General features: G+C 41.5%; 1 pseudogene across 1 annotated transcript in view; it reads left to right on the top strand.

Annotated features, from left to right (window-relative positions):
• LOC106582236 (guanylate-binding protein 1-like) overlaps positions 1-7,567 on the top strand; it is a 44,669-nt pseudogene extending 37,102 nt beyond the window's left edge. Inside the window, exons 5-14 of the transcript XR_006761207.1 lie at positions 1,110-1,325; positions 3,233-3,360; positions 3,971-4,080; positions 4,244-4,434; positions 4,639-4,867; positions 5,156-5,436; positions 5,728-5,940; positions 6,068-6,170; positions 6,332-6,525; positions 6,662-7,567. The product of XR_006761207.1 is annotated as a guanylate-binding protein 1-like (transcript). The remainder of the gene's footprint in view (positions 1-1,109; positions 1,326-3,232; positions 3,361-3,970; positions 4,081-4,243; positions 4,435-4,638; positions 4,868-5,155; positions 5,437-5,727; positions 5,941-6,067; positions 6,171-6,331; positions 6,526-6,661) is intronic.
• The last annotated feature ends 1,775 nt before the right edge of the window (positions 7,568-9,342 follow it).

A 9,342-nucleotide genomic window follows, 5' to 3' on the forward strand; every position in this document is an offset into this window, starting at 1 on the left:
TGCACTTTTACTTTCTTCTCCAACACTTTTTTTTTGCATTATTTAAACCAAATGACAATTACAACAATGCTGAATGAACACTTATTTTAACTTAATATAATACGTCAATAAAATCTATTTAGCCTCAAATAAACAATGAAATATGTTCAATTTGGTTTAAATAATGCAAAAACAAAGTGTTGGAGAAGAAAGTAAAAGTGCAATAATCCTTGTTCAGAACATGAGAACATATGAAAGCTGGTGGTTCCTTTTAACATGAGTCTTCAATATTCCCAGGTAAGAAGTTTTAGGTGCCTGTGTCCACATAAATATAATTGCATTCAAATTCTGGCTTGTAGGAGACTATTGCGTCTTTTTTAGGGTGACTTTGGTCAGATTGATAATCCGTGGATTAGCGATCGTAACAGTTTGATATTTGACAATTCATGGAGCAATATTGTGTCCGTTTCTTGTAAACTATAAAATGTGATATAGGCTAGTCTCCTGTGTTGAAAGAAACCAAGTGTAACGACGGTCGTCAGGAATGGACCAAGGCGCAGCGGGTTGAGTGCTCATAATTAACTTTAATGAAAACACTTATACAAACAAAACGATGGACGACGAATACAGACTTGACGGCAAAAGACAGCAATTCAAGTGACAACCTCCCACCAATACAAACAAACACACCCCAATATGTCGGACTCTCAATCAAAGGCAACTAGACAACACCTGCCTTCAATTGAGAGTCCACACCCCAATTAACTAAACACAGAAACTGACTAACCAGAAAGAACATAGACTAACAGAGCAGTGACCAAAAAACCCCGGAATACACAAATCAACTACCCTCTACATAATACACACACCCCGAACCACATAAACCAAATACCCTCTGCCACGTGCTGACCAGCCTACACTAACAAAATAACGTGACACCAAGTAACAATTTAAGATGAAATAATTATTTTGTGTCACTGTAAACCCAATCTGTTATGATCAGCATTTATTCACTCCACATCACCAGCCCCTGTGGCGCCTTTATCACTTTACATTTAATTGCACAAAAAAAGTTGAGGGATGTTTATGACACACACACAATCAAAAGTTCTTATGTGTGTCCTTGCCAGTGTTTCTATAGGACAGCATCATGGCAGGCCAGACAGTACCCATGAAGGAACCAGTATGTCTGATAGAGAACGACAGTGATGGGAAGCTGCGTGTGGTCCGCAGTGCACTGGACATCCTGGACCAGATTGACCAGCATGTGGTAGTGGTGTCGGTGGTCGGGCTGTACCGCACCGGCAAGTCCTACCTCATGAACAAGCTGGCTGGCGAGAAAAAAGGTGAGCACATCCACTAAAGTATTTTTTAATCTATGGTCCGACCAAAGTCCAAACTAAAATATAAACACAACATGTAAAGTGTTGGTCCCATATTTCATGAGCCTAAATAAAAGATCCCTGAAATTTTCCATATACACATTTTCCATATACAGCTTACTTCTCTGAAATGTTACGCACAAATTTGCTTACATCCCTGTTAGTGAGCATTCCTCCTTTGCTAAGATAATCCATCCACCTGACAGGTGTGGCATACAAGAAGCTGATTAAACCATTCACTTTGTGCTGGGACAATAAAAGGCCACTCTAAAATGTGCAGTTGTCATACAACACAATGCCACAGATGTCTTGAGGGAGTGTGCAATTTGCATGCTGACTTCAGGAATGTCCACCGAGCTGTTGCCAGAGAATTGAATGTTCACTTCTCTACCATAAGCAGCCTCCAACGTCATTTTGGCAGTACGTCCAACCGACCTCACAACACAGACCACGCGTAACCATGCCAGGCCAGGACCTATATAACCGGCTTCTTCACCTGCGGGATCGTCTGAGACCAGCCACAGGGACAGCAGATGAAACTGATGAACAAATGAAATTTGCTCAACTGAAGAATTTCTACACAAACTGTCAGAAAATGTCTCAAGGAAGCTCACCTGCGTGCTCGTCGTCCTCACCATGGTCTTGACCTGACTGCAGTTCGGCGTCTTAACAGATTTCAGTGGGCAAATGCTCACCTTCGATGGGGTTATGATATGGGCAGGCATAAGCTACTGACAACGAACACAATTGCATTTTATCTATGGCAATTTTAATGCACAGTGATACTGTGACGAGATCGTAAGGTCCATTGTTGTGCCGTTCATCCGCCGCCATCAGCTCATGTTTCAGCATGATAATGCACGGCCCCATGTCGCAAGGATCTGTACACGATTCCTGGAAGCTGAAAATGTCCCAGTTCTTTCATGGACTGCATAGTCACCAGACTTGTCACTCATTGAGCATGTTTGGGATGCTCTGGATCAATGTGTACGACAGTGTGTTCCAGTTCCCGCCAATATCCAGCGACTTCGCACAGCCATTGAAGAGGAGTGGGACAACATTTCACAGGCCACAATCAACAGCCTGATCAACTCTGTGTGAAGGAGATGTGTTGCGCTGCATGAGGCAAATGATGGTCACATCAGATACTGACTGGTTTTCTGATCCACCTCCCTACTTTTTTTTTAAAAGGTATCTGTGACCAACATATGCATATGAAATCCATAGATTAAGGCGTAATGAATTTATTTCAATATTCTGATTTCCTTATTTGAACTGTACTCAGTAAAATCTTTGAAATTGTTTCATGTATTTTTGTTCAGTGTACATAACAATATGCAAGGCCTCAACACTTATATGGTAAGGAATGATTATGTATAAGATAATGATTTCTCATAAAGATAGGGTAATCGCAATGTGAAACAGAAAGTGTTAACTTATGTACAGCATGTCTATATATGTACTGCATTTGTCATTCAGAGTTAGAGAGATATGCTGCACCAAAGTACAGATTTGTCCTGTTCTGACCACATTATGATTTGATGTTTTTTTTCTCTGCAAAATTGGAAATTTGACACATCCTGTTATTGCATTGTGGAAACTACAGTTTCTCTTTTACACCATAACGTACAACCAGACAGCATAGCAAACATCAAAAAATTATTTAGTTCGAACCACATAGATGGGTTGTGTAGATCAGGGTGCCGTTTTGCACTGGCTGCTAGTTTCACTTTCAGTCTGTCAGTATGATATACAGTATAACTAGACAAAAAGTTTAATCTGAAAACCAGCAGCCTTGAGTAAACACTTTACATCCTGCTGGCTCTTTACAGATTCCATCCTAAGAACCGTTTTTATCCTCTGTCCTCAAGGTTTTGCCCTGGGAGCCACCATCCAGTCCAAAACTAAGGGCATCTGGATGTGGTGTGTGCCTCACCCTGAAAAAAGAGACCACACCCTGGTGCTGCTGGATACAGAGGGGCTGGGGGATGTGGAGAAGGTGGGAGGTCAAAGTTCACTCTCTGTCAAAAACCTTTTATGGCTCAGATTGTTTAGATGACAGAATATAACATTGCTATGGGTAAAATCCCATGCTATCTCAATAAACTATGTCTAGTACTGAGAGCTGATGTCATCAATTGTATATAATGTCTGACTTATAAATGTATGATATATACCCATTGATTCTAAAGAGTATAACAAATAAATAATAATCCATGAGCTTAGTTCAACTGTCATACCCCATCAGAACCCAAAATATAAGCTTGTTTTACTTGAATGTTTGTAAATGTAAATAAACTCTGCATAACATCATGGTTAACTACAATTATGATGTCACGGATGGTGAGTCATTGCACCCATAGCTCAGTCTATGAATTTGAGTGGTTACATCTCTCTAGGCCCATCCTTCAGCTTTTAATTATTATTTTTTTTAACCAAAACTGAGTTAGGGTGCAGCTTTGTTAATGTTTCAATTAAGGATTCCAGCTTTGACCTTTATTTAGGTAGGGAGCCCATAAAACGGCGTATGGAGTAGACATTTAGTTACTGACTTGATTTCACTCTAGTATGAACAGAGTACCAATGTGTTCCTTCTGTTGTGTCTGCAGGGTGATGAGAAGAATGACAACTGGATCTTTTCCCTGGCTGTCCTGCTCAGCAGTACTCTGGTGTACAACAGCATGGGAACCATCGACAACAACGCACTGGAGAAACTACAGTATCCTTCAGCAGGCCTATAAAGAAATATAGTGTAGTGTTGTATGTCTGGGTTCATTTCATCTCCAACAACCGAACCGACCTCAAAAAGCACTAATCGCTCAGCACTATACTGCATGTTAGTAAATCTGGGTTCATTTTGTCCTCAACACCGCCTTCTACAGCTATGTGACAGAACTGACAGAGCACATCAAGGTGAAGTCCAACCAGCGAGACGGGGAGGAATCTTCAGAGTACCTGCGTTACTTTCCTTCCTTTGTGTGGACAGTCAGAGATTTCACCCTGACCCTGGAGTTTAATGGGAGACCCATCACAGCAAATGAGTACTTGGAGAATGCTCTTAAACTAAGAACAGGTGAAGGGAACACATGCTAGCACAGCTAACTTAATCTCTTATTCTAAACCATGGTTAGATTGAATTTACCAAAGTTAACAATACTTTTACAAAAGACATGTTGGATATAAAAATATTAAATGCTTTTCTTCCACAAAAAATGTCACGGTTATACATTTAATTTGTTAATTAATGATTGATGTACTTTTCCTTTCATTTACAAAGGTCATAGTAAGAAAGATCAGGCATACAACCTGCCTCGTAGCTGTCTGCGGAACTATTTCTCTCCTCGCTGGTGCTTTGTGTTTGAGAGACAAAATGAGACGTATAGAGGAGCTGACCGATGCTGACCTGGAGCCTGCCTTTGTGGAGCAAGCCAAGGAGTTCTGTGACCACGTCTTCAATGAGGCCAAGACCAAGACCCTGAAACAGGGCCTGAAAGTTACCGGCAGACGTGAGTATTACAACACTGATATTGAGGATGGAAAGCACTTATGAAAGTAGGTCATGATGTTTGATAATACAACTAAAGTACTGCTGCTACTATAACCACTTCCTCTATTATTATAATTACGATTACTACAAGTACCATGACCAGTACAACTAACAACACCATTAGTACTTAAATTACTACTAATTCTACTACTTACTTTACTTCTATACAAGCACCACTGACCACCACAGTATCACACCATCACTACCACAACTACCAGATGTGCTGATTTCCTGCCCTCTCCTGCAGTGCTGGGAAACCTGGCAGAGACGTATGTGTCCGCCATCCGGAGCGGGCAGATCCCCTGCCTGGACAATGCTGTGTTGGCGCTGGCCCAAATTGAGAACTCCAGTGCCATCGAGAGGGCCAGGGCCCACTACCAGAAGGGTATGGCTGACTGGGTGGCCTACCCCACAGAGACCCAAGAGGAGCTGTCTGAAGTGCATGCTGCCATGGAGAAGGAGGCTGTGGCCATATTCATCAACAACTCCTTCAAAGACGAGGACCAGAAGTACCAGTTGGAGCTCATGGTATGGGAATGTAGATTCTATATTCAATGAGTCAATATTCAATTCAGTGATGCATGTATTTAACAAGATGAGGATAATTTGTCATTTGTGTGAGCTACCCCTTTATGCTACACTTACATGTACATTTTAGTCATTTAGCAGACACACTTATCCAGAGCGACTTACAGCAGTAATTAGGGTTAAATGCCTTACTCAAGGGCACATTGACAGATTATTCACCATTTATTACCTCAACTGAACCAAGACATTCTGGTTTGTTCTGGTACATTCTGAACCAACCTCTTTCTATAGAAAGTGCTTCAAGAGGAGTACGATAAGATCTGTGAGAGGAACTACAAGGAGTCCCAGAAGGCATGCGAGTCCAAAATCGAATGTATCTTTGCCCCCTTGGAGGAGAAAATAAGGGATGGCTCCTACATGACCCCTGGAGGATACAAAGAGTACTGCAACGACCTGAAACTGGCCACCAGCGAATACAGATCTGAGGGAGGCAGGGGAGTGAAGGTATGTTGGGGAGGTGGTGCTATTTTAGGATATTATGTAATTATCATGTTTTGTGGATGCTGGTCAAAGGAATTATGAATGCACTGATGTGATGTTGAAAGTTAAATATTATGTGTGATTGTTCCAGGCTGAAGAGGTACTGAAGGAGTACTTGGAAAGGAAAGCCAGCATTGGTCAGGCCATCCTGTCAGCAGACCAGTCCCTCACTGAAGCTGAGCAGAGAGCAGAAGGTGATATAATAAATATAAAACTAACATCTGCCTAATCAGTGTGCTAAAATGACAACACGCAACCTGACGACAACATTCTAATGACCACCACATGAAGGCTTACCTATCACTCTCTCTTTCCCTTGGTCTCTCTCTGTCACTCATACTCTCTCCCTCTGCAGCCGAGCAAGCAAAAAGGGAGGCATCTGAGCGGGAGAATCGAGCCATGGAGGAGCAGCTGGTTGTCCAGGAGAGGTTGAGAGCGGACCAGCAGAGGACGTATGAGGAGAATGTGAACCAGCTGATGGAGAGGATGGAGAGAGACAGTAGAAATGCCATAGCAGAGCATGACAGAGTTCTGCAGGCCAGACTCAAGGTAGGAACCTAAAACACAAACATTGAGAAGTACACTTTAAAACTAGAATATCTGTAGGGGTAAGATTAACTGTGTGTATGTGTTTTGTTTTAATGACACAGTCCGTGATGTGTAAAAACAAACCTTGTAATTTCAGGAGCAGAATGACCTTCTCCAGCAAGGGTTTGATGACAGAGCACACCAAATGCAAAGAGAGATAGATGCCCTTAAGGTTGCGAAGGCACAAGAGGAAGAGAAAAAACCCTCATTTATGAGCACAGCTCTGGATACTATAGGGACTGCAGCTACCTTGTTCCTTCCAGGAATACTTCCCAAAGTAGGAGGAATGGCTGTGAAATGGCTGTCTAAGTGGTTTTGATGTAGGTTCCCGAGGAGGATGACGAGCTATTATTCTTATAGACATGTGGATTGACTGAATCTGTATTTATTGGTAGTTGATTCATGGATTTAGGTTACTCACACAGTTAAGGTTTTAGTTTATGTTTTATAATAAATATTTTGAATGCCTAATTATGATAAACTAAAGCTTTTAGAAAACACACTTAAATGGTTTTGCACTGGTGTTTTTCAAATGTTACTATTACCAAATAGGCCTACTTTTTAACACTGATGACGTTTACATGCACACCAATATCCCGTTATTATTCGGGATACTCAAGTATTCTGTTCTTGAGTTGACTCATATAAACGTCATATCCCATTTACAATAACCCGAAAAACTTGACGTATTGTAACGCCCTGGCCATAGAGAGGGGTTTTTGTTCTTTATTTTGGTTAGGCCAGGGTGTTACATTGGGTGGGCGTTCTATGTGCATTTTTCTATGTTGGTTTATTTCATTGATTTTGGCCGTGTGGCTTCCAATCAGGCACAGCTGTAGAGTGTTGTTGCTGATTGGGAGTCACACATAAGTGCCTGTTTTTCCGTTGGGGTTTTGTGGGTAATTGTTTCTGTTTAGTGTTTTGCACCTGACAGGTCTGTTTGGCTGTCAGTTTTCTTGTTTTGTTTTGTATAGTGTTCTTTCTGTTATTAAATTCAATGATGAACACTAACTCTGCTGCGCCTTGGTCTACTCTCTCTCCCGACAGCCGTAACACGTATGCTGTGGCATGTATACAGTGGCGGTTCTCGCTTGTGTGGCTCCCTGAGCGAACCCCCCCTTCAGCCCCCTCCACTTGGAACAACACAAATAAATAATCATAACATTTAAAACTGTATAAAAATAAAATATATACCAAAATAAGACTCAAATATCAAAAAGAAGTAACAAAGACAAATAGCAACAAATTTGTGTTGATTTGGCACTCGAGTATCAATACATTACCCATTCCTCAACACTGTTAACCAAGAGTCAAGACTAAACCAATTCACCTTGGTGGTGTGCAGACTTGTTTTATATTATTCTTAACCGCACAAACCAGAAAAAAAATGCAAAAATATGTCTGTGACACTATATATTCACAGTATTATGAATGAATTGTGGTTTATTTGGTATAATTTCTTAGTGTGACTGATTTTACTAATTGCATTAGTATTGTACAAAGTTAGAGGTGCGATATTTGATAGATTCCCCCTACGTCAGGCTTCCAGTGGGGAGACCTGAGGTCAACCTACCCCCACCCCCCTCTCCATCTCGTACTTCTGAGTGGGAGACCTTCCCAGGCAGTAGCCTGCCTGGCTCACAAACTAGAATCAGGGCGGCCACTCCGACAAGGTTAATTGACCCACAGTCCCACACGGTGACATGATATCATTGACGTGACGTGCAAATGAGCGATAGAAAACAGATTGCGCAAATGTCACCATTCCAAAAACAATTGTGTGGGCGTCCCGTGCCGCCCTGGGCCGCTGCCCATGTCGCCTATACCTAAATCTGCCACGGCATGTATACATCCTATTCCGTTTACTGTTTTCCACGGTCTGCACAGGCTCAGTTTCGCATATCATTGATGTTGTGTGATGATGTTTTCATCTTATTGTCAAACAAATCACTTCAAAAAGTTTGCTGATACTCCATACTGGACCGTATAGCGTACTAGCTACTTTCACCCTTAATTTGACAAGTTTCTACTTATAATTTTCGACATTTAGTAGGCCATATTATAATTTCTGAGGTTTGAAAGGCCATTTGCTTGTCAACTATAGTTAGGTACATGCAGCTTCTTGTCTGTCATAAATTGTTGCCCCAGAAGACTAAATAAAGTAGTGCTCACCAAAATAATGTCTTACATCGATAGAATGAATGCATTATTATAGAATGAATGCATAATTAATGTAGTTAACACCGTATAGTCTGTTTTGTTTAGGGACCGGGTAGAAAATTCAATAACTCCAAAACAGTGGAATGATTGGTCCATTTGAACATCCATCAACCTAAACCAGGCGCCTAGAGCACATTCTGAAACGGAAGGTCCAGTGTCAAATAAAAGTTCTAAGGTAAACGCTTGCTCAATTACGCTGTGGTCTCAGTGCTAGTATGTGATCTATTGGTACGTAGTATGCAACATACAAGCTAACGGAATATCCTTTCTAGCAGAATTTGAGAAAGAAGTAGTATATTGGTAAAAGTAATGGAGCATCAGATGACCCCGAACATTACCATTTGGAATGTTCTGTGTGGCTACACTTTGATCTTAGCAATATCAATCAATCATACATAAAAAATACTGTATGTATTGTGGTGTCCGGGGACGTCTACCCCAGGGGTTGGTGATAGAGGGGATGACAGAGATTTGACCAGTGGTGAGAGAGCACATGGCCCAGGCGCAATGCGCCCAGGAGCGTGTATACATCCGGGGGGCCCAATCAGGAGTTCCACC

The sequence above is a fragment of the Salmo salar genome, chromosome ssa21, assembly GCF_905237065.1.
Source record: "Salmo salar chromosome ssa21, Ssal_v3.1, whole genome shotgun sequence".
Taxonomy (NCBI): domain Eukaryota; kingdom Metazoa; phylum Chordata; class Actinopteri; order Salmoniformes; family Salmonidae; genus Salmo; species Salmo salar.